Consider the following 26,815-nt stretch of genomic DNA (forward strand, 5'->3'; position numbering starts at 1 on the left):
ACACACACACACACACACACACACACTACTTCTCCAACAGAACTTCCTCTTGTTCCAAAATACCAACCTCAACACCAACTACTTCTCTTTTGTTCACTCCCAGTTCCTTCTCACATCCATTCCTGAAATAATACCCTAAAGTCATCACTTGTTGCTGCAGGACAAAGGCATAGCATGAAAAAGAAAAGAAAATGAGGACTGAGTCCTCTGAAAATCTCAGATGCCCGCAGAACTAAGCCATCTATGCATTTTAGTCAAGCGCAGAGCTCCCCCTAATGGCAGGCCCAGGAAGCGGATAAAACGGAGAACCGGAAGTTTCATACAGTCCTGTATTTCCAAAAACGTAAAACAAAGCAAGCCACTTCTCAAATGCTAATCTTGTTCGAGATAATCTTGCCCTCCTTGCACCCTCTCACCTCCACCCACAAACTCCCATACCATCGCCAGCAGGTTCTGTGTTAGAATCCCACTTGTCAAGGCCACCTGGTGGGGTGCCCCTGTCCCCCAGTGAGGCTCATGCCTGGGGCGCAGTGAAGAGCTTTCACAATGAACCTGGCTCTGAAGGCGTCTCCTTGTCATAAATGTCATAAATGCCAGACTGTCACAGTGGACTCAGGGGAGCTGTTTGAAAAATTATGGTTTTGGTCCTGAATTAAAGGACTGCCTTCCTCCTGAAGGCCAGCTGTTGGCTGACTCCAGTGCCAAGAAGACACTCTTCTAAGTGTCCTCCTGCGTTCCTTTAAATCATCGCTAATCCTCTGGCTGAGAAGCAGCCAGCAAGCCTCACAGCGGGGGTTGTTTGCTCACTGATGGGGCAGGACCCTGGTATCTGCTCTGCTCAGGAGCACCTTGAGAACCAAAGAACACGCAGAGCTCTCTGAACACCGGACAAGGGCAGCTTCCACATCAAAGGAAAATGAGTGTCATTTACTGAAGCTCACAAAAGCCTCCAAGTCACTCAGGGTCTCATTCCAGGCAGAAGAGATGAGGATGTGGCCCCCATCCAACCCTCCTCAGCCCCTCATCCTCCTTCAGACTTGCCTCCAGTCAGGTCTACGGGACCCGAGCCCTGCCCAGCGCCCCCCATATCCCATGCCCAGGTATTGGGTATTATCCCCAGACCTCCTTCTCCACTCATGCCCTCACAGAACGTTTAGAACAGTCACCTGATTCTGGACCTGCCATTAGGATACAACACGACTAATGCGCTAATCCAGAGGTAGCAAACTGGAGGCCCGTGAGCCCGGCCCAAATCAGGGTGGCCACAGAGATTTTGTAAGACCATGCAGTGTTTCCAGAAATTCTGAATTAATTATCAACATTTTAAACATCAGGCTATTTCAGGCATTAATCTTTTCAAAAGGAAGGCAAACGGCTGCCTGGACCTCAGTCCTACACACTCGCAGGGGCCGGGCCGCAGCTGGCCCGCCACACCTGTCCAGTGCCACCGCAGTCAGCAGCCCTCTCGCAAGCTACTGGCCTGGCGCCTGAGGCACTGTGTTTGCAACCATGAATTAATCAGATATATAACACATTAACACAGATTAGTTTATTTGGCGCCTCTCCCAGGTAACATCTTCACCCAGTTAAAATGCCTGTCTACAGAAGATTCCTAAGAAGCGATTCTAATGAAATCTGATAATGAGAAAGTCAAAGGGGGAAAATATTCTAGGTTCATAAGGCTTTTCAGCACCCTTCTAATTTCTCAGTGACAGTTGGGTGTTTGCCACATCTTCAACATAGGACCCACTTTGTACTATCTGGTGGATTTGTTCAAATTAGTTCCGCTGGAGAACTAAAACTAGAGAACACAGAGTAACCTTAAGTCCTTTTTAAAACAAAGCAGACTCTGCATAAATAAATACAAAATGTTGAGATGGGCCTGAAAATAAACTTAGGTCCAGGGCCTAAAAGAAATCAGGATAATTTATTTGTGTCTCTTTTGTGTTTTCCTTCTGATTGGTTTTTAACGGAATTCAAATTCGTAGAATAACTCAGAGATGTTGTCTTCAGGCAAATGCTGTGTTTTCAGCTAAGAAGAAGAATCTGGGCAGGCCAGGGGTTATCAGAATGTCAGTCACTGGGGTTCAAGTGCAGACCGCCAATGTAAAATTTTCAGAGTAAGTAGAACTTTGAAAATTATGTTAGAAAAGAAATTGCAAAACTACTGTTTTATGTTTTGGGGGGATTTTTTTCTGTCTGTTTGTTTTCTTTTTTAAAGTAAGAGTTTGGTTGGGTGGATTTATTTACTCAGTTGATAGAAATAAAGAGATAGGTACATATAAGACATAGATATTATACTGTATAGGAAATACAAGTCCTACATCAGAATGTATGCCCTGAGGACAGAATCTACCAAAATGTATTGTCTCGCTGTAAGTCTCCAGCCCAGAGCTCAACACCCCAGGAGCAGCTAAATACTTGATGCCTGACTGTGTCCATGAAGCCACGTTTCTCAGCCTATTATTATACTACAGCTTGTCCTATTTTACCTGAAGGACTTTTCCAATTAGAATGTTGTAATCGGAAGTTAATCAGGCAGAACATTCATAATACTGCCTATAATTTTACCAGAAAAAAAAATATTTATTTAGATATTAGATTTTTTTAGTCTCTCTACTTTTCACAGCTTTATAGCATTGAGTTTTGAGTTTTAAAACTAAACACAAAATTTTTAAATATAGTTATAGAAATGCTATAAAATATTTTTCATAAAAATTACTAGAAAGTTATTCTTGATTTTTTTAAAAATACCTTTTTAGAATCCTCATCTTGGGTAAAACCTTCATTTTATCACATAATTTTTTGTAATTTTATCAAAAGTAAGCAAAACCAACAAAAAATTGTTCATTGGAAATGTAACTTTTTTAAAAGATGAATAATTCAGCTTCTGCGTCTTCCAAGACAGCTATGGGAGGTACACGGAGCAGTCACAATCATAAGAGAAACCTTAAAACACTTAAAGATAACAAAGTCTTAGACAATACCAGAAACTTAGATATTATCTGTTCAACACTCAACTCAGATGAGGGAGCTGAAGCAGTAAATGCTGAAGTGAATTGTCTGAAAAGTTACACCTCTTCTTGAAAACGAAACCAGGGATTACTTTGGGTCTGTGCCGCTCATCACTCCAGACATCCTTCCTTGATTAGCAAGTGACGTTCAACCATGTTGAATATTCTGCACTAAGTTAAGGTGACCGGGAGAGTTAATAAAGGAATATCCCTTTCCCAATGAATTCCAATCTGTCGTATGATAAGAATTCACTGACTGCATCTGACGACCTTTTAGAAACATGAGCACTTGTATATGCAACAGATCATTTGTTGCCACACTTACCAGTATGCACAGGGCCCCTGACTAGGAGCTGAAAGAATGACAAAAGAAATGGAAAATTCTTCTCTACCCTTCTGAAGCTTACAATCCTTAAAGTGTACTCCTCCTTAAAGGAGATAAGAAGTAAACGTGTTAAATAATTAGCAGACATTGCAAAATATCACACCAAATCACTGGTAGGACAAAGTGTCAGAGGATTAGCTAAAGAACAAGACCAAATGTGGATAGGATGCATCAGGAGATGCCCTTCAGCCTAGGGGATGCTGGCATTAGGCTCTGTTAAACCCTGAAGGTGCCACCAACTGGGTGGTATGAACCCCCCCACTGGGGCCCTAGCCTGAGCGGAGACCCCCCTGTCTTGGCCAGGGAGTTTCTCTTTAACCTTCTGAATCACGCAGCCAGAAAACGAAACCAAAGCTGAGATCGAGCAGGGCAAGCTTTATTCGAGGGCCAGAGTATAGAGAAGCGGGAACTTAGTTCAAAAATGAACTTCTCAGCCGGGGTGCAACTGAGACAAGGTTTAAAGGCAAGGCTAATGGAAAGGAGGCAAAAGTATTGTTTTTCTGGGAATAGGCAGGGTTCTTCCGGGAACTGGGGTGCCACCTCTTTTCTGTCCTCGTATGGTCCTTTGGCATCTGGTCAGGAGCCCGTCAAACCATCATGGCACGGCAGGCGGAGATCTTACTATTACAGTGAGACGGTGACGGGCTGCAGGGCAAGGTTGGTCCCGCTTTTGGAGCTGAACCAGCCTGCACCAGCTTCCTTGTGGTTAGACTCTCTCATTCCTGTGCTGTGAGCACAGCCAGAGGATCTGGCTGGTGGTGGTTTTTCTGAACGTTTCCCCAGAGGGAGGGACAGGGGTATGGTTCTGGGTCAACAGCCTTGGTCACAAGGAGAGGAGGAAAGAGGAAGGGAGGGGAAAGCAGGCCTTCAAAAGACAGCCCCGTTGCAGTAAGATATCTCTGACTAATCTGCTTTACCCCTCAAATTCACTGCTGTAAACAACTGCAGGTTCTTAAAAGAATCATAAAGCACCTCCTGACCTTGACCCATAGCGGTCTCTGGCCCTTTTGACGCCCCTTCTCCCTCGCATGCGCAGAAAGCAGCGCACTCTTGGCCCCTTTTGGCGCCAGCCAGGCCTCGGTATGACACTTTAACAGAGCGTGCAACTGTGAGACTGGTAACATGTTTCTGGTAAGACCTGGTCCCCAGATCCAAACTAGTGCTCCTGGTTACAGACAACTGCCCAGTTAGCCTCGGGGGTTGGGGGAGAGGGTTGATTTGCAGAAGATGCCCTCCCCTGGAAAGCCACATTGGTCCCTCCGTACTGGAACAGAGTCTGAACCCTCCATGGTGGCGTCCAGACCCCCTAAGCCAGCTCCACAGCCCCTTGCATAGGAAAATGGCACTGCTCGCTCAGTAATGACCATGTGATGGGCACTGTACCTACACAAGCCCACTTAATCCTCAAAGCAACACTGCAAGGTGGATATCGTCCTCTTTGTTTATCACCTACAGAAACAAGGCTCACGGGGCTCCCGTACCCAGCCCTGCAGGGCACCAGAAGTTAGTATTAAGGCTGGAATGTGAAGTCAGGTGGTCCTGAGCACCAAAGCCCAGGCTTGAATAATCATCATGGCCTCCCTGGGGGGTCACTCAAGGTGGAAATGGAGCTAGAGCAGCTCCTTTATGTCAGAGCTCGGCTCTTCACTAAACCTGAAGGGGGTTGGTGTCAATGAGTGGCCAGGTGATTCAGGAAGTGATATTCCTGTTGATTCCTTTGATGGTTAGACCCAGAGGAAGCCTGACACACTGTGAACTCTTGAAGGTGAGGACACATCATTGTTCCATCCCCTGTGGCACTCGGGAAGGGGCCTTTCTTGTCCATCCACCATCCTCAATAGTTAGGTAAAATAATGACCCATCTCCAAAAATGTGCTTTGTTCTATACTTATTTCATCCATATAATCCTTTCAATTTGCCTTTCCCCCCCCCCCCGCTTTTTTTTACCGGAAGGGGACAAGATGGTGGTAACTGGCTGAAATTTGACTTCAAGACCACTGTCAGAAAAGGTCATATCTTGTGTCATGGGCGCTATAAACAAGTCGTGGCCAGCAATTTCTGGTGTAGTAAAGTTCTGTGGTAGAATGAGGGACACATCGGTCATTTAGAGAGTCTGTCCTGAGCAAAATGTTCTTTCTTTCCTTGGAATGGATCTTTGAATTCAATATGGCTTCTGGTTCAAGCTTTCTTGGCCCTGTCCCCCCGTCACCAGGTGGGGGGGTGGGTACCGCTGGATGGTCTGATATTAGATCAACAGGGAGACTGCCATCACAACAAAATTTTGCTTGTGCTGCATACTTTTAGATCATCTTTCTCCTTTCTCCCAAATTCATCACAAAGGAAATGAAAGTCCAAGTACCATGAAAGAGATACCAACAATATTCTACAGATTAAAAATAATGTTTAAAAAACTATGACAAAGTGTTTACAGCTTAACTTTCCACACAGAGATACACGTAAAAGCTTACAAAGTTGGGCCCTGAACTGTGCTCCCTTTATGTCTCTAATATTCTGCTCATAAAATCTCTGAAGACCGAGACCCCATGTAGGTACAGTTACTGCTATTTCAGATACAACCTGTAATAAAGTTAATCAGGCACACAGTTAACAACATACATGTGGTAATTGTTATGGCACTGCATAGTAATTGGACATTAAGACTAAATGGTTTACATAAATTATAGAAAAATGGGGAAGCCACATTAGCCCTTCCTCTATACCACCAGTTCCCAAATGCCTGTGCGCAGACCACCCGTATCCACGTTATCTGGAGAGCTTTTGAAATTATAAATGCTTGGAGATTATAAAATCTGACCCCTGGAGAGTCAGGTTCAGTACATTTTGGTCTATGGAGAAGCTTTGCACCACACCAAGGCTGTCAAGTTCACATGTCTTCGCAAGAAAGGCAAGTAAATTGGGATATGGGGCAATGTCTTTTAACACAAGTAAGCGTGTGTCTAAGAAAATAAGTATTTCTTCCAAAGGCATTTACACTGAGAGTATTTTTTAATACTCTTGAGACACCTCTGCCACCCTTCGCCCCACCTCACGCCCCTGGGAAACAGGTCTCTGTACTGAATTGACACTGACAGTTTGCAACCTCCGTAGACTAGACCATAGTGGCTGTACTTAAGGGTTTACTTTCCTTGGTACATGAAGCAGAGATGGTACACAAAAGGATCTTCTGCTGTGTATGGCCATGCCCTTCCCACATTGTAGCTAATCCTAAGTCATTGCTGACAACACACATTCACTCATTTCTTCATTCAGTAAGTTTTTACTGGGCGTCTAGTATGTTTCAGGCACCTGCCTCAGCACAGGAAATACAAAAATTGAATAAGACCAGTAGCTCACAGTTTGGAGGGATAGGTTTCAAAATGATTCTGATGGTCAGAATGGCATGAAAATATTCCTTGAAATCCAAGTGCAAGAACCGATTGCTCACTGTCCGAAGGCTGAGAAAACCGATCTCTCAGAAAATCTATTTGAAGTGTTCCTCCCCAGCCAACTGCCCACCCCGCCTCTCACATCCCAACATTGACACAGAGGACAGGCCGACATCTGAAGCTCCGAGGCTCTGTGAAGCAGACGTTACCTCACGCTACATGGCTCTCTTGTTCACGGTGGCACCAAGAGACATGGGGCTTCCAGGACGTTCCATCCTGCCAGCCGTCTGATGATGTATTTGAAATGCCCATTTCTGGGGCTCTCCAAATGAGTGACATTTATACGGTATCCTTCTCTTCCCTGAATCAAAAGGTACCGAGATTTCTTTTAGCTTCTGCTCCCCCAGCCAGTGCTTAGTGTTTATATGGCCAAAATATTGAGCAAGTTACTCAATTCCATTTCTGTGCTCACTATTTCGCTACAGAAATGCAAACTCCCCTGGGTAATTCCAAGCAGTTTCTTTACCCAGAGATCATCTCTGGCCACAGAGCAGCTCAGCTGCAACCTGCGTTGTGTGTGCTGCATTATACTGTAACATTTTCAGAGTCAGGGAAGATTTATTCAGTGATCAACTGCTTCGGCATCCTGAATCACTCCAGAGACAGTCTGTTAAAGAGGGGACCTTGAGGGAGCTGAAAATGTAAGCAAGAAGTGAAATAATCCTCTTTTCCTTTTAACCCCTTAAGCCCTGATAAGGAAATAATATTCATTTTTTTATATGCATAGAGGAAAATGTGTAGAAGTAAATTCCTCATACTATGGAGTGCTTATCTGTAGAAGGTAAAATTAAAGGTGATGTTTATTGTCTTCTTTTCGATAATCTATATTTTCTACAATAAACTTTAATTCTGTAGTAAGAGAAATATTGTAAGATGCACGTACTGTTCTTCAAAAAGTTCTTCCAACAGAGAAAAAAGACATCATCAGCTATCTCAGGAACTAGGTCAGAATTTGGAAGACCAGTACACTATTCACCAAAACAGATAGAGTGGTTACATATAACCAAAAAGCAAAGGCTTACAGAGCTTTTAATATTTGAAATTAATACAAGTCAGGAATTGCTAATAATTTTTATTTAACACTACTCACTAGACAAAAGCTGTTTCAACTTATTCCAGTTTGCTTAGAGATTCAGAATGAAAGGTATCCTGAGAGGGTGAAAAAACGGGAGTGTCATGTACACAAATCTTTAAGACCCTTCAAAGTGAATATCTAACCTGCCCTCTGAGCTCTATGGCAGAAATGGGCAAAAGTGGCCTTGTTGCTAATAGAATGAAAGCCAAAGGGGCAGGTGATGGAATTCGCCACCTACCCCAGTCTGCCTACTTTTGGATCACACAGGTTTGCTGAAGGAACGAGCGAGCCACAACTGGAATGATCTTCGAACTCAAGATCAAGGTGAAATATATCTCTTAGAAGTATAGACACACCTTCCCTCCAATGTCTTACAGTCAGGCTGTATTGTGCACAACTACACAAAAACAAATTTACTCGGTAAGTCAACTGGGGCATTTGCTTACTTGACGGCAGGATTTTTAATTTCTTTGTCATTTGACCTCACGTGCAAACAACCAAAACCAAAATGTCTGAGAAAGGACGAACACAAGAAAAAACAGCTGCTAATGGATCAGGCTGGGCATACAACAAGCAAAGGACATTCTGAATAAAGACCACCAACTGACTAAAGGGGTGGGGGGAGGGTGGATTTCAGATGGTGATAAACCCTATAAATTAGCATGTATCGTCAAACATGCATATATAAAACCGCTATAATAACATCTAATCGTAACCTCCATGGCAGGAAACAATCATGCATGAATTGTGGGTATAGTTCAAACTTTTAACATAAAGGATGATCATTTGTTAATTTAAGTTGAAAAAAAAGTCTCACTGTAAAAAAAACACTGATGGAGCCTGGGTCCCTATTGTCAGCTACAATAGGAATTAAATTGAAACCTACCTATGGATTTCAGATTAACTGTTTTCACATTTATTCACATAATAGCAGAAATGACTAACTAGCTTTGATTATATAGAATAAAAAGCACTCTGTTTAATTAATTCACCATCGGTTTTTACCAGGTGGACATCAGCCAATGTTTGGTCTTTATTTATGATGTGTACAATCAACTCGCTCAGAAAGTTTAAAACATCGAAGTCAAAGTTTAATTTTTTTTCTGTCAGTAGTTGTGAGAAAGAAAAATAAGAGTTGAAAAATTTTGTAGAAACCACAGACAGACAAGGCGAGACAAAAGGAGAAATCTTCATTTCCATAGAATTGTTTTATTTTGACCAAATATATACTACTCTCAGTGCAATTTGCTCTTTAACCATTCTGGGAACCCGCCCTTCCTGTGATGAACAAACTGCGCAGTATCTCCTGATCTCGACAGCTGCACCAAGGACGACACTCAAAAATCAATGTGCTCTCTGAAATAGGGTGCAGCAAAGATGTGAAAGCTAGATACATACATTCATGTGGTTTTAGATTTTTTAATCCCTTTAAAGATATGTTTCGCCAGTGTTATCAGATTTGACGTTATTTTCTGTTTTTCTAATCACGTCCCATGATGAGTTTGAGCACCAATTCAAGAGTTAAAAACTTTAAAGAAAGGAAAAAACAGAAAGAGAGAAGGGAGGTGTTGCTTAGAAAAATGCACACAGGGTCCAGGCTCCCTACCGTTTCAAATTCTATCACATGTCCCGAATGAACCATATCCTTCTCTGAAACCACAGAAGACCATCACTGATGAGAATGAGGCCTCTCTCTCTCTCTCTCTCTCTCTCTCTCTCTCTCACACACACACACACACACACACACACACACAGGACACACACACAAAATGAACGAGAGATGTCACCATGAACAATCCCAAAGGCCATGCATTTATTCATTTCTAAATGCTATATAACTTCATTTTAAGGACAATTAAATATGTATTTGCATTAATGAATATATGCTTTTGTGTGATGTGTACAAGCCAGGGAAACTCTGCAGAGGTTTGCCACCAACTGTACTTCAGATTCTATCAAATCAGATCAAATGTATCCCTTGAAAGACACTCTTGAGTTTCTAGATCTTCCTTATAAATTTCCTACTTCATCAGGATGTTGCTGGGGTGTTTTCTTGTTTGTTTCTTAATTCTTGTCCAAAACAACCTATTTTGGACACTTGCTTCTCATATTTGCTCCGTTGTGATTCTAACTTCCCTGTAAGTCTGTTAATAAATAATACATCGTCTTGTCGGCTTTGGCAAATATGTGTAAGTTACAGCGTTTCCTCTTCTTTCCATTAGTCCATCTGGCAACCATTTCATCCAGCAGGAACACACAGCAGAGTGAAACTACTCTGAGCACCGTCCCTAATGGAGAGGCACTGCAGCATTTCACTGTTGGGGTAGCAGCGTTGGGTGACCTGTGGCATCGCCCTCAGTGAAGTGAAAACCATTTCACTAGCTGTCTTTTCAACTGTGACAGGCCTTAGTCAAAAAACCAGAGAGTGTGACCTGCCAATCACAGGCGTGAGAGGCCCGGGGGCCATATGTCACCCGATTCTGCAGCCCCTTCTGACTTGCGGTGTAAATAATTCCCAGTCAGCAGGCTCTTCTCACCCACGAGCTGCAGAAACAAGAGTTTTTCCATCTACACTGTAACTTGTTTGGTCACGGACTTGGGTGACTTAAATGTGAAAATCATTTCCCTTGTGGTATCTGTCATTGGTTGAGATATGTGATTATTGGTCTGCTGGATCCACAATTCCCCAGAAAAGATTGTTGATCCAAATCCGAGAGAGCAGCAGAATCTGTGTGTGACACCAGTGGCGTTTTGCCCATCACCACACTCCAGGGAACGTGGCCTGGGAGCAGGGACCACAGTGCTCCTTGAATGGAAATCAGCCTGTTAAGATGCTAGGCCTCCACGCGGAGTATCACAGCCTCTCACCATCACTCTTCTAGCTGCCAGCTCCAAGCCCCAACTGAGAAAATGAGGTAGAAATACTGAAATGTAAAAAGCACTACACACACATCATTACTGCTTTTACGATTAACGATCGTCATCTCAGACTCTTCACTTTTGCAAGCTGGTACCTAGTATGCTTTTTGAAAACTGGGTAAAAGTGCCCAGCTTTAGAGAAAACTTTGGCCTTGATCGCCAGAGGTTTTTTTTTTTTTTTTTTTTTTGCGGTACGCAGGCCTCTCACTGTTGTGGCCTCTCCCGTTGTGGAGCACAGGCTCTGGACGCGCAGGCTCAGCAGCCATGGCTCACGGGCCTAGCCGCTCCGTGGCATGTGGGATCTTCCCGGACCGGGGCACGAACCCGTGTCCCCTGCATTGGCAGGCGGACTCTCAACCACTGCGCCACCAGGGAAGCCCGCCAGAGGGATTTTGAGATGGCTGCTCCCCACACATATCATGCCACTCCTCATGTCCACCCCTCGACCTGGCTGCCTGACACTGTCTACCAGAATCACCCGGAAAGCTTGTCAAAACACAGACTGCTAGGCCCCCATGTAAGGAGTTTCTGATTCAGCTGATCCAGGGTCAGGCCTGGATTTCTAACAAATTCCTAAGGGATGTTGGCCTTCCTGGTCTGGAGACCACTCTTGAAGAATCACGGCTATAAAGATAGAGGACTTCATTTAGAATATTAAAAGAGGTATGGGAGATGTAAAAATAGATGAGTTATATGAAGAAAATGTGGAGGATGGGAAGAAGGGATCCCAAGTGGTTGCATTAGAAAATTACCAGCCTGCTGTCATATGTATACATACAGACCCAGTAGTTTTAATCTCATTTAGGGATGAGCGTACTGAGGCTCTAAGTGATTGGGCCATTTGCCCAGTGCCACAGGGCTGGTCTAGCACTAACAGACCAGAACTAAATTTCAGTTCTCCTCTATTCTATGTTTTCCAGTGCAAAACATTGCCAGCAGTTAGGATATGCACTGTTTTGGACAGGGAAAGAAATTTCACACTTGATCGCTTTCAAGGAAAAGTGGTGCTCAGATAACCCACTGTAGTCACTCGAGTTCAGACAGGAGGACAGAAGAGGAAGCCTCACCAGAAAGAATGCTATCCAGAGATGCACACGTAGGTTTTCACAAAACGGCTCATTTATTAACCAGGTTGGGTGACTTAGGAGTCGACCCAGCATTGAGCTTGAAACTCTCTCTTCGCTCTTTTGACTCTACCACCCAGGAAGTACTGGAGTAGCTCGATGCCCTGTATGGTTTTTAGCAGCATCTGCCTTCAGCACGCGTTCCAGTTCGACTTATCCTGGCAGAGACAAAGCCTGCACTTGCCCTGGAAGCCCAGTAAGAGCTAGCATAACCCAGGGCCTTCATTTCCTCGTCTGAAACAAGGAGAGGGTAAGAATCCACAGACATTAAATGGAGATGTGTTGAACTTACACAGTAGTCTGAACAAATTCCTTTCTGGCAGCATACATGGATATGGCTCGTGAAATATTGTCTATATGAGCAGTGCGACAGTTCTAGAAAGATCTAGAAATAAGTATTTCTATGTGTCTCCAATTAAGTCACCGCCCCAAGTACCAATAATGAAAACAATAGTGCTGTCAGATTATTGTTTGGTTAGTACAGATTTGCTATACATAGCAAATCTTTTAATTCACCTATTGGTCTTAGGAAAGATAGGAAAGTAAGGACAGGAGCCATCGTGCGCTGGTAAATGTTGAACAACCAGCTCTCTGGGGAGGGGTTGCCCTGACTTGTAATGTTTGCCCATTTCTGTGGTGTAAATAATCTGCCGCGGTCCTTTTAAAGCTGTCAGCCATTTAACAACTAACTTGCAAAATTCCTGACAAAAATGGGCTCTCAAGAGTGGCACCACCAGCACGCCACTGGGCAGGGAAGAAATCACATGTGGCGAAAGTATCCAACGAATGGGATCTTCCCCACCCTGTAGGGGAAAACAAATGGCGGAGTGGGAAGGGGAAAAAACACTGTTCTAGAAGTCAGGTAACCTGAATTATAGTTATTTGCCAACAGCCAGATAGGTAAACAGATCTGTTACATACAGAACCAACTAAAATGACACAGTGGACTGCACACGAAAGAAGGCTCTAGCAATTAGTTCACAAAGACTGAAGAGATGTCTCAATTGTCTGCCATGCTATCGTAATACTGGCATGGATTGTTCTAAAGGTCGGGGTCTTCCAATCCTGTGATTCCACAAATTCCACTTGTACGTCAGTTTAAATCACCAAGCACGGTAGGATTCAGGGACCTATGCTACCAAGACCTAAAGGGACAGTGTGGTGTGACAAAAAGCACTGACCTAGGATTGGAAAGCCCCAAATAGAGTCCTTGTTGCTCTCCTGAAGGACTTCGGGAAAATCATGTTAACTTTCCTAGGTTTCAGTTTGCCTCATCTATAAAGTAAATAATTCCCTAGAGTCCCTTACGACTCTAAAATCCTAGGCTTCCAACTGGAATTTATTTTTTTAATCACTCAGTTGTTTTGAGTTTAAAACTATGCTTGCTGCAAAGTAGTGGTGGAAATAAAAACCTGCATGAATTACAGCCTGAGTGTCATTAGGGCTTTAGCACGGGAGCTGAGCCCACCATTCTGACAGAATTGTCAGTGAGAACCCAAGTCAGGGGCAGTGTGGGAAGAGCTCCCCATATCAGCTCCTTGCCTTTTAGTAATTTCAGTCATGAAGGACTGGGATTTGCCTCTGAACTTCTCCACACCCACCCACTGCAGCTCCTCTGTGGCCTGAACCGCAGACTACACAAATGCAACCCCTCCCAGAGTCCACTTCACAGGTCTAGGGCGGCCTTGCTACTCAAGGTCCACATGGGCTCCTTATCAACAGACAAGGGTCTCTGTGGCATGAAGTGTTAATTTTACAAGATGAGCTGGAACAACCTTTTTATTACTCCAACTAGAAATTAAATTATTAAAAGTTCTGTGCCTATTGCAAATAACACTGTTCTACTCATTATGTGATCTATTCTTGAACCTGCTGGGAACTGTTCCAGAAACTTCTGCCTAATGAATTGTGAGTGTGGGTGTGTGTGGGTGTGTGTGGGTGTGTGTGACAGACACAAACAGAGAGATTGGGAGGGGGGAGGAAATGGGGTAGAAATAGGGTATGGAGAGCTGGGTATATGAGCCTATGAGCTTGTGTGTACATAGATACGGTTCACGGAAAAGTGACCAACAAATGATTTTAAAAGAGGGATTGGGTCAGAATCCTAGCTTGCTCTGAACATTCAAAACCACAGCGTTAATGTACAGTTTCTCAGGTATTACTAACTTGTGACTTAAAACTGTTAATTATTGAAGGTTGATGTAACAGTATCTTGCCTTCCTGATTCAACGTCAAACAATCAAATCTCAAATTGATACTTCTGAAACAAGGAAAATTCACACCACATGGAGCATCACGATCGAGATGATGCTCTAACCAGCTCTGTAAAACCACAGAATGAGACAGGATACAAGAAGACATGAGTGAGGGGAGTTACGGACGGTGATGTGGCCTCCGCATACAGACTGCAAACTAAAAAGTCAACTTTGGGAACCATGTGCCATGCTTGACTTTCCCGGACCAACAGCAATGATGGAAAAAACAAAAACAAACCCTAACTTTGAGTCCTTGTGATTATTAATTTTTTTAAGAAAAAAGAACTTTATTTAAATCAGGCCCTGAGCAGGTTGGCTGAACGCGTGGAAACCTCGCTCAGCCCGCAGATGTCTGCCTGAGCTGCCACATGGCAAGAACAAGCCCTGGGGGTCTCAGGAGCCCAGCACAGGACCCAAAACTTCTGATTCTGGTGCTGGATGCAGAATTCCCCATCCCTTTCCAGTTCATTACAAACGCCTATTGTTTGCCGTATTTATCTGCCATCACTGCTGTTTGTTAGCAAATGGAAAGAGGACTGCCAGGACTAAATTTCAGCCTGCCGTCAGAATAGGGCAAAGGCGCTACAGGAATTGCACGACAGATGGTCTTTGAATGATATACAGAACCTCTGCCCTTGGGCCCGCTTTGGAGGAGCTGTTTTGGATTGTTGCTCGTAAGAGTGGGAGGTTGTTGTGTGATATGTGATTATTCCATAATAATTTAAATTATTTTGCCTGTTTTCAAACAATAGTCTCAGCGTTTTTTAATTTTTACACTCACTGAGTTGTGACACGAGCATTCTTTTCTCTGTGTTAGCAGGGATTAAAATCAAGCCCTGTATCCCTTCCCCTTTTTCAAATAATCCATGTTTAAATAAATTACCTCGGTCTGGAAAACCAAGTTATGTGGCATCCTCCTGGCACACACACAAGCAAGAAAAAAAAAAAAATTCCTTATTGTGGAGTCTGGTTTGAGATTGTCGCGGTAACAAGTTTCAAGAAAAGCCTGCTCTTTGCCTCTCTGGAGCGAGGCTCAGGCTAAGGGAGGTTCATTGACATGCACGTGGAGATCCCATCGGATCTGCTCCAAGGTACGGTCCGAGGCAGTCAGACGGCACCCGATGTGCATGTAAATGAAGCTCCCCGAGGGGGGCGCAGGCTTCTGGAGATGGGAACATACACCTTCTCGGTCTCATCCAAATCCAGCAGAAACTTCCGGATGTTTTTCTAAGGCAGCAGGAGCCAAAGAGAAGCAGGTGCTAAACTTTCAAGGCATTTGAATGCACTTCTGCTTACCGGGTAGATTTGTTGGCTGAGCGCTGGCAGACGAGGTTTGGGGCTGGAACGCAGGCTTTCAGTTTCTTGGCCCAGTGGGCAGGCGGGTATCACCCTGCACATACCAGTGGTTCTGGCATTGGCCTCCAGCTTTTACCTAAAGGAGAACATCGCTCTGGTAAATGCCAGGGGCTGTCTTGAAAGATAAAATCTACAGTGAATGTAAACCACAGGAGAATCAGGGAGTGAGTTAATAATATTCATAAGGTGGCCTTTTTACCCAACGTAAGAATGTGTGGCTTTACCTGGAGGTTGTTGCTTATGAAATTCTCCCCTACGGTTGAATTCTGTGTCCCCAGATAGGCTGTGGTCCCAGCCCACAGCCAGGGGCCAAGTCAAGCTGTGGATAATTTCTGTGCTGACTAGTCTGGCACCTTGGTAATAAGAAAGAAATTCTGCATCCCCTTGGTCTTCAGCTATGTGATATAGTTACCTCGAAAACAGGAATCTCTGGTGAGTGGGGTTACTAGAAAAGAGAAAAAAACAAAACTCTGACCCTGCTATTTGCTAGAGAAATCCCCCATGGAGTCTTAAGTGCTTCCCAACAACTGTGGTTTTAATCCAATAACAGCAGCTCTTCTAACAGAGAGAAACCCAACTCACACAGCACGTAATACCCAAATGAAATTCAGATAACTCCCACTGTGTTGACAAAAAGGATTGGGGAAACGTCCTCTGCTCCTTCCCAAGAAAGACGTGCCTTTGGTGGGATTCAGCCAGCCTGCCCTCCCAGAGGACGGCCACCCCGCTTTCTCCCCCGGCAAGGCAAGTGTGCAGAGAGTTCTGGTTGTCCAAAGCACAGATTCTCAGGAAAAAACCAGTAGGAATTAATGCTTGGCACCTCAAGGAGCCACAGCTACTCGTCTTTTGAGACATGGAGGATCATCTAAGGAGAACTTCCCTGGCTTGCTAGGGTGTGATTGCTTTTGTAAGCACGCTGCTGCTGACAATTTTCATCAAGGTGTATGATTGGAAGAAGGGCTCTGACAATATCAGCAATCACAAACAACGTGGATCTGTGTTCTCAGCCTATCTGAAATCGTGAAACTCCACTTCCAACACGTTTACATGTTATCATCTGTCACTAAGTTTCCGGATAGGTCAGGCCCTATGCAACATACTGTATATACATTATCTCTAACACTGACAACAACCAGGAAGGTATTTATTGTCGTCAGTACGTAATTCAAATGGAAAAAGAGTCTCATGTTGATTGAATGACTTAACAAAGGTAACTCAGAATAAGTAGCCAAGTCAGAATTTGAAATCCCTATTTAATTCCAACTGCCATATTCTTTGCGCTGATGTATGTGTATGTCACATATGTGCCGTATCACATTCATTGTGAAAGTGAATGCAAATTTCAGCATATCTTAGATTCCTGAAGGAAGAGCGTATGTATACCCTCAGTACTGGACATGTTGTGAATTCTCAGCAAATACTTATTCACTGGAGTATTCCTTTATAGCTATAGAGTTCACTTAGTCTCAGTCATGTAGGCTTTACCTGCTACTTCTTCATGCTCATTTCACATGATGTTTACCCCGGCTAGACCTAATTTCTGGAAAGTTTCCCTGGTTGGGCCAAAGGGATTCAGCCAACCAAAGTTCACATGGACCAATTCTAGGTGAGAGCAACTATCAGTACCTATTCCTGAAATGAAGTCAACAAGAATCTAATAAACACCCACAACCAACTCAATTCTTCTGACAAAGAAATACGGTAAAAATAAATAAGTAAAATATGGAGAGTTCCAATAAATTGACCAAACAACAACAACGTTTTATTTATTGACTCTACAAGAGGATAAAGAGCAAACGATTCTACATTCAAATCCCCAACTGCATCTCCTGCATCTTGTGCTTTGTAAATAAATTTCCCTGTGTTTTTGTACGTAATTCACACAATTTAGAAAATAATGCTGTTTTAATACAAACACACATAATAAATATGTTTATTAGCTTCAAGATAACCACTGGGAGATTCCATTCAAGATCAAAAAATAAATAGCTTAAGTCAATAGCAAGATGACTGTAACTAAAATAGAAATACATATTTTAAAAGAACAGCTACATTCAAATGTTAGCCCTTTTGCCACATTTCCTGAGAGCTCCTTTTTTAACATTAGCAGTCAAAAGAGTGGCATTCTGTCAGGACCCCAAGACCTCTATGGATGGCAAATTTAACAGTTAAAAGATTGCACAAAGTGCTTTTATTCTGAGCCACATGTGAATTGGGCTCAAGCATAAAGGAAAAATAAATGGGAATTAGAGGGCAACTCACAGAGGCATTCCAGTTGGGGAGAGAATACCACCATTAAATCCCAAATGCAATTTACGAATACAGCATTTGAATTTTCTAATTGTTTCTACAAAAAAAAAAGAAAGAAAGAAAGAAAGAAATGAGGCTAATGGAATTACATTGGAACCAGCCATTCAATCATAGACAATTTTGCTGACCAATGTCTCTGTACATCCAGTCCTGAGCTCCTGATCACATCTGTAATCTGGCCAAACTTTGAGTCCAATAAGAGAAATCTTTTTCCTTTTTGTTTTTTCTTCCCCTGGGTAGGAATAGAAGAGTCTGGTGATTTCAAGTACTCCATGTTTCATGGTCAAAGAGGATCAATTTGAAACAGCTGCCGGGGACATATAAAACAGAAAGGGGGCCTTGGAGATCATTTCAAATCATCTAGAACCACTTTGAAACTACTCACCGCATTGTCCACTCTTCTCCCTCCAGTGGCCTAATATGCACTCCATAGCGAACAGGAGAAAAAGAAGTCTCCTTGGATAAGCTGCCAGACCAGTGAGGTTAAGTATCTCTGAAACAGATAATAAAATATTATTATTATTATTTCCGATAAAATTATTATTTTCTATCAGGAACACATGAACACACACTATTGTATGACAATTTTTAACGTTTGCAATAGATAATCCAGTAGACCTCCCAAAGGCTTTCACCTAAGACTAAATACACAGGCCCAATCTGTTTTCAAAGTTCTATGCATACAGTGCTCCTAAGAGGGCAACGAGCTCAGTTCCATACGGTGAAAAGAGTCATTCATTCATTCATCCACGGCATATGTTAAATTTCAGGTATACCAAGCAGTGGGAACTCAGTGTCTATCCTCAAAAACGAATACTGTCTAGTGAAGAGACAAAACGTGATAACAATTACGGCTCAAAATGAGAATCGGTATGCAACAGAATTTCCCCCGGTTTGACCGTCTGTGTGCTTCATCACTGAGGCTCCCCACACTGAGGCCCAAACACTTCCTCTCCCATCAGACACAGCTGCTGCTGCCACCCCTCCTGTAGGACAGAGTCTCCCCTGCCACTCTACCAGAGCTGCTTCTGTGACCAAGGCAGTGCACACTGCTCCTGCACACCTCTATGACCCTCGCCCATCTCCCCTTGCCCAAAATCTCCTTAGTCAAGACCAGCCTGTGGCAGATTAAGAGGATATAACCCTCTCCTGTTTATGTTTCACCTTGTTGTAGACCCTAAAGAAATTTTACAGAATTTAGTGAAGTGGCACCTGCAGACCCGTAGGATTCAGACTCATCGGAATGAGGCCAATGTGCGTTTGGCCAGGAGACAAATCCAAGCCTCCAAGAGGCTCCTTGGAAAGACCTTGAGCCAGGCCACCCCACTGGCTGTGCAGACATCACCAAACCTGCCTGAATCTTGGAAAAGGACAGAGCTTGGCTTCTTTTCCCAGGAGGTTCCTTAGCCTCAATGGCAACACATTTCTATGGGGTCTCTCCCACCAGATCACAGACACATCTTGACAAGTATGACTCCCTCTTGGGCTCCAGTGAGGACAGCACCAGTGCAGTTGTGGAGGAAGTACAGTGGGGCGCAGAAAAAGCAGCTGAGTCTGAAAAACGTCACTAAGGAGATAAGATTTGAGAAATGCATTGCACTTCATGAGTCAGACCATCATTGTGCACGTTGGAGGATGGAATCTCAGGAAAGTAGAGGAACAGCCAATTCAAAGACTTAGAGGAATGAAAAAAGTACTGTGTGTTCAGGGAAATACATGCTTGCTTGTGTGCTTGCTTGCCGAAGCACAATATTTGGCAGGAAAGAAGTAAGAGATGAGCCTGGAAACTAGTAAGGGTTTGATCATAAAGAGTCTTATATGCTACCTGAAAGAATCTGTTTTATCCTATTTTAGTTTTTTGTGGATTTGGGGGTTTGTGTTTTTTTTTAGCAAACATTTGAAGAGTTGAGCTGGATAATTATTTGATCATATTTACCCATTGGAAAGATCACTGTGCTAATAGTGGAGAAGGTGGATTTGAGGCTAGAGAGATTAGAATAGGAAGAGGCAGGAAGATCTATATGGAAGGGGCTACAGTTTTCGGGCAGGAGGTCATGAGATATTGTGGCAGACGGAATGCTGAGATGGCCCCAAAATTCCCACCCACAGGTGCACATTCCCCGTGAAACCCACTTCCCTTGAGTGTGAGGGAGGACTAAAAATATGATGGGTTTCATTCTGTGATACACCAAAGGTGAAGGAATTTTGCAGAGGTAATTGAAGTTCCTAATCAGTCGACTGTGAGTTACTCAAAGGGGAAATTATCCTGGATGGACCCAACTTAATCAGGTGAGCCCTTAAAAAAGTATATAGAGGTCAGAGACTGGAACCATCAGGGATACCCTCCTGCTGGCCTTGAAGAAACAAGCTACTCTGTTATGAGAAGGCCTACGAGAGGATCACATGGCGAGGATCTGCAGGAGCCTCTAGGCTCCTCCAGGTAGGAGGCAGCAAGCTGAAATCCTGACCCATATAAACTGTGAGGTAATAAATGTGTGTTGTCTTAAGCCTCTGAATTTGTGGCAGTTTTTCACGCAGCAATATAAAAAAGACAGATATACATAGCAGGAGACAAAGAAGTAGTAGATTCAGAAGAAAGCATTGACAGGAAGTAGAGTTTGACCTGATGTGAGTAAAAGAATGACTCAGAAGTTACTGGCTGAGGTGGTAGATAACCAGTTTTATTTTGGACATGTTGAGTTTGCTATAACTTGCTATAGGGCATTCAGGTGGCCAGGTCTAGAATTCTGTCGGATATAAGGACCTAACACCAAAGGAAAGACAAGGGTCAAGCCTGGTAAACAGGCCACATCTGAAGGGCCAGACAGAAAGTGGGAGCCAAAAGCTAGAGCCAAAGGAGACAGAGTAACCATGGTAGCCAACAAACACGGAGGATGGAAGCAGGCAGATGGGGAAGGGGGCTGAGGAAGCCACCTGCTGGTCTCTCAGGGACTCCACGTGCTTAGGTAACTGCTCCAGGGGGTCTTCTTCTGTGTTGTTATTGTCATTGATTTTAAGAAGCAAATCAAATCAGGCAGGGCCATGGTTAGGTTGTGATCACCAGCACAAATGTAAGGAGAAAGGGAAGAAGAAGACTAAGGATGAAGCTGTCGGATGCATCCATGTTCAGATGACGGGAAGGGGAAGGGGAGTTTGCCATGAGACTGAGAAGGAGGGGCCTGAGAAGGAGCAGGAGAAAGAGGAGAGGCAGTTTTTCCTGGAAAACCCAGGAAAGGGGAAGTTTCCAGTGGACATGCTCACCAGTCTTGAAAGCCACCATATAAGGGGAGGGCCAAGATGCCCATGAGGTAAAGCAATTACAACCAGTGGAATTTAATGTTAGCAGAAGTTTAAAGTTGAGTCCCAGTGGCCACTTTATGGCAAGTGCTTTACTCTCCTCATCTGTAAAATGAGAGTAATCAATGAGTGCGAAATACCCGCACTGCTCTCCTCCCAGGGTTAGAAATTCTCCCTCCCCTTCCACTCTGCTTCATAAAGGCTTGAATGGAGAGGAGTCAGCCCTTTCCACCACCTTGGGCCTAAGAAGACTGGGTCTCAACCTCAAACTGCCCTGAACTGCTTTGTTGGGTTCAAGCTAATTCCTTTCTTTTTTTTTTTTTTTGCGGTACGCGGGCCTCTCACTGTTGCGGCCTCTCCTGTTGCAGAGCACAGGCTCCGGACGCGCAGGCTCAGCGGCCATGGCTCACGGGCCCAGCCGCTCTGCGGCATGTGGGATCTTCCCGGACCGGGGCACGAACCCGTGTCCCCTGCATCGGCAGGCGGACCCTCAACCACTGCGCCACCAGGGAAGCCCATCCTTTCTGAAAGGAGAGGCTTGGAGACAAAAATGCTTGCCAACCATCTCTAATTGCCAAGAAGTATAAGAAGTTGAAATGCAGAAGAAGGGAACTTCACTCCTCTTTATTTCTTTTTTAAATTTTTATTGGAGTATTAGTTGATTTATAATGTCGTGTTAATTTCAGGTGCACAGCAAAGTGAATCAGCTATACATATACATACATCCACCCTTTTTGAGATTCTTTTCCCATATAGGTCATTACAGAGTATTGAGTAGAGGGAACCTCACTCCTCTTTAAAGACACATTGTCACTTTGTTTACTCAGCACTTGCTTTATTGGAAAACAGCTGAGAACCAAGAAACGAACAAAAGAGACCTCTAACAGCCACCTCTACACCACAGAACACACCCTCATTAGTGAGCTTTATCAGAAAGGATTTCTTAGGGTTCTTACTCGAGGTCTACTTTTCCTCTTTAGAAATTCTAATAGGCTTGGTGATACGATTTCCAAATAAACAGCCCAATAAGAGCAGCAAATTATTAGAAAAAGAGGACTAGAAGAGGCACATCGATAACAGTAACCAGTGACAGCTGATGGCTTAACAGCAAGGATGGAAACGGGGGAAAATAACTATAGAAGGCAAAACAAAAGAAGTAAAAATCACAGCAGTTTAGGATCATTTAGTGTAGAATAAAAACATTCTGCATACTACAACAGACCCCTGAGGGCACTAGCGCTCAGCATGATGGCATAAGCCATCATAAAAAAAGTTAAATTACATTTGCTTATAGTCTAAAAGGCAGAGATATTCATAATATACAATAACAATAAGAGGAGACTTATGGCTTGATCCACTTATTCTTTAATCGGTATTTCTTGAGGAGCAGCAATGTGCCTGGCACAAAAAAATAAAGGAGAAAGAATGAGATGGTGGCTGTCTTGAGCAACTCTCAGTTATCTGGAAGCTCAGCTATTCTGAGAAAATCATTCCCTGAAAGGTGTCCTGTCCAGAGCCCTTAGAACATTTATTAAAATATCAAGGTTTAAAAATAGATAAATAAAATAAAATATCAAGGTTTTTGAAAAATCTAAACAATTCACACTTCCCTCATTGGCAAAACCAGGTCTATTTTATCTAGAATGAATTGACTACTTTTGCTGAAAAATAACAGGAAAATCTGAATATGATTCTCCCAGTACAACAGCTATCTACGCTATGGTTGTATATAAAAAAACACCTTCAGGAGCTCCAATGATTTTTAACAATAGTCAGGCAGGAGTGCTTCTGTGCACCCAGAGTGCATGCTATTTGTTTTATGTCATTAATGTAAGCCCCAAAAGTGTTGAAGTTAAAACCAACAGGTCACTTAGATCCAGGGGGAAAAAACCTAGCTCTTTCTGATCAGTATCTTACACCAGTTTTTGGAATTCCACAAAGTAAAATCCAAACCAGTGTATTCCAAACTATCGAATATTCTACTGTTTTCAATGTATCTTACACCAAACAAATAAAAGACAATTTCCCCATAAATACTATAGTCCACATTCAATGAAAAGAAAATCCCAGATGTTCTATATTAGATTTTAATCTTGTAACTAAAGAGAAAATAACATTAACAAGGGAAATAAAATTCATGGTATTTTTTTCATAATTTTGAGGTTTACAGATTAGAAAAGTGAGGAACTAAGTTAAAAAGTTTCAAACACAATTATATTTTGGCTACATCATCTTTGTATCATCATGCATGAACCCTCGGGGTATTAATAATCAAGTCAAAGGGAATCTGAAACTTTTGCTGGAAAAACAGAATTTCAAAAAAAGCTTGTCAGTCTCTAGGAACAATGCCAGGTGTCTTTCTCTTTCTCTCTCTCTCACTTTGGTGCTATTTAAATTTCCTGCTTTTGCAAGCCCAGATATAATATGAGGATGAAAGAAGAAACATGTAGAAGCCAGAAATAGTCTCATTACATAGAATTTAGGGACCCTGTGGAACGTAACAGGTTAGAGAGAGTGACATTATATGTAATTAAGATGTCTAGGGTTAATTTCAGTCCCCAGGGGACAGATGCAAAATATATAACTATTAATAGCAATGGTTAAATAACAATAATACAAGTTCTTCTTGTATTATTAGATCCCAGAGTTGGGGGGATTTTTTTGTTTGTTTTTGTTTTTTGGGTTGTTTTTTTTTTAAGGATAAGTTACTATTATTTGGAAAACTCCAAGAACAAGTTGAGTAAAGGGAAAGTTACTTGACGTAGGACGAAATATTAACTTCTAAGCTAGAGGGCCAGATGGTCCCACACATGATTTTTGCCTCTCTCAAGGAGAAGATAAGTTTCCCCTACTCTCCTTTCTTATCAGGAACAAATTGAAAGACTTAACAGACTAGGAAGCTGTGGTGACCAGTGTATATGCTGGGTTTTGGCAGGCCCGAGAATCTAGTCTGTCCTTTCCTGGTTTGGTAAAAATTTTGTAGAAGCTCTCCCTGGGCATTTGGTGTGATGAACAAATTGGCAAACCAACGTGTACCCTCTATACACAGAGCATTGTTTTGGGAGCCAAGGGAGATAGGTATCTTAACACTGTATGAGGCAGGATTCTGTCCTCAAGGAAATTAAAATATAGCTGGGGAAAAAAAATCCACAAACATCAATTAGGGAATTGTATGCCATAATTCATGAGTAAGTAAAAAATTAATGTCATAGCTGTTCAGAGAAGGCAAACTAAAATGAGACTAATTGGGAAAGACTTCATGGAATTAATGCACTTGGGCTTTGAAGGATGCTACCAGAACTAGTCTCAAGTGGTTATGCAAGTGAAAGAATTGGTACTTGTACATGGAATTACATGTATGTAAAAAACTTTTTGGTCTTCTTTTTCCCTCTTTTTATTTGTCTTTATTAATTTAAAAAAATGATGGAGACTCTTTGCCCTTGGCCATGACTTAGAAATGTATATAAAATGAGGTTGACGATTTAACAGATTTAGTGACATGTTCTTAGACAATCTTCAGTTCTTCCTAGATTTGGAGAAGCAGCAAACTTGAAACAGTAAGTAGGAGAAAAATGGGGAGGCTGCTGTAATTAGACCAGCTGATACCAGAGAGTAGCAACTACGAATAATAACGGATGAAGCAGAAGCCTGAAGGCTCAACAGTCTGGGCCCATTTAACACTGAGAAAATACAACCATACTCTTCTCATCCACCCACCCCGAACTGCCCCAGAATGCAACCATCATAGCTCCTGGAATGCACTTTCTCTACCGATACCAATCTCTTTTTTAAAAAAGAAAAAAAAGGAAGAAAAATCAAAAGAGGGGGAAATACAGGGGAAAAGTTCATTTATTTGTTTACATAAGAATTTTTTTATTGAGCAACTACAACTGCTTTAAGTACTAGAGACACAGCTGTGAACAAAAGAAACAAATTTCTTACAGTTTTGAGCTTTTGTGCCAATGGGAAAAACAATTCTCCATCTTATGATTTTTAAAAAGAATGAGATAAACAAAGCTTCAGATATAACTTAGGTCCATTCCCCATGGGTTAGTGAAAGTCAACCTAGATATTTTTTTTTAATCTATCCTACACCACCTCTCTGACACTGAGTCTAGATCTGTAGCCTTTGCCTGCGATTCTTTTTCAGGAAGACCCCTCCTTGTCTCTAGTTAGCAGTCACTCTTCTGCTTTCTGGATCTGGCCTTCCTTGCCCCTTCTCCATCTCTCTTACCTGCAATAGAGGTTTTCTTTTCCTCGATTCCCCCATTTTGTTTGTTTTCCCCAAACTCCAAAAGGTCATACACCTAGGCAATTGTGAAAGCCAAAAGTCAGTTACATGATTCCTTCCTCCAGACCAAGGGTCTGAGGAACTAAGAACTAAGCTTCTTGTTAGCCTCTCAAGACCGGTTCCCACCCTGGGCAGGAGTCACAAATGACATTGCTGAATCATGGCCTAAGGGACATTCAGGAACTAAAAACAGGTATTCTGGTTTGTGAGGTTGTTCTTTCAAAAGAGAAACTTAAAACCCTTTTCTTTTCTTTAATGAATGATTCTCGTTTTGCTCTGAGACTGCAGCTCCTGTTTTATTTTCAGTTGTCTTTTTCCATAACTCCTTTTAGAAATAAAAATGGGAAACGTTACCTAGCCCCTAGGAGGAAATATGTACATACATTTAAAAGCAGTTTCATGCAACCTTAATAACCTGAATTCTGTTTCCCTTTCCGTACATGATGGATGAAATTACTTTGATTATGCTGGCTTTCCAATTACTCATTCATGCCAAGAAAGCTAGCCCTTGAAACCTCGTCACCCTGTTTATTTCTTTCCCACCTTGCCCTTCACAATCAGAAAATCAAAGAGCACTGGAGCCGGAAGGAGCTTCCATGATCCCCAAAGGAAGGATTAAACTTAAAAGTCATACATATTGATTGACCTGAGTTTTCTAAAATTAAACCCAAGTAAAAATTTCAATACCAATTTTTAAGCTGTAAAAACTGATTTGGAGTTACAGAGTTTTGAGTCATATGAAAGGCTTGGTAAATATATAACCTGGTTGCCAAAGGGTTTCTACTTAATATACCAGGAAATGATTTATTCCCATGTGTTCACTTTATTCCTTAATCCAAATCAGTGATTTTCAAATTGTGCTCCTTTGGAGTCTGAGGGTCTATCACACACAGAAGTGAAGGGGGACCAGTTTTGGAGGCCCTACATGCTCTGTCCCTGCTTTGACCAGAGACTTTCCCCTTTTTCTCTCTTAGGGTTGGGTTATCAAGTACGAGTTCATACAAATAAAGTTTTCTGCTACTACCCAAAAAGGAAAAATAAATTTGAAAAGGAAATGAACTTACACAAGTAATGGTACACAAAAAAATACAAAAAGTCAACCATAATCATTTTCTCACAGACAGTTAGACTGGGGCCAGCAATTGGTCCTGGAATAAGCATCGGGTTGGCCTTCTGCTGTATAATTCTCCTTGACTGGCTTTTCACTACCAAGCACCAGGGCTCACCACCAACTGCCCCAGGGGCCAACTCCATAGCCATAGGCATCCTGGCTACTTAGATACAGCTCTGCTAATCTGCTTGTAGTTGATGGTTGCAAGTTCACATATTCATTCAACAAACAC

The 26,815-nt window shown here is 42.6% G+C and overlaps 1 long non-coding RNA gene across 1 annotated transcript in view; it reads right to left on the reverse strand.

The window, feature by feature from the left end:
- Nucleotides 1-9,810: 9,810 nt before the first annotated feature.
- Nucleotides 9,811-26,815, reverse strand: part of LOC115867011 (uncharacterized) — a 58,189-nt gene continuing 41,184 nt past the window's right edge. Inside the window, exons 2-4 of the long non-coding RNA XR_009558713.1 lie at nucleotides 18,270-18,377; nucleotides 15,515-15,650; nucleotides 9,811-10,822 (exon numbers count right to left, since the gene is read on the reverse strand). This is a non-coding gene — a long non-coding RNA (uncharacterized lncRNA). The remainder of the gene's footprint in view (nucleotides 10,823-15,514; nucleotides 15,651-18,269; nucleotides 18,378-26,815) is intronic.

This window comes from Globicephala melas, chromosome 14 (assembly GCF_963455315.2).
Source record: "Globicephala melas chromosome 14, mGloMel1.2, whole genome shotgun sequence".
Classification (NCBI taxonomy): domain Eukaryota; kingdom Metazoa; phylum Chordata; class Mammalia; order Artiodactyla; family Delphinidae; genus Globicephala; species Globicephala melas.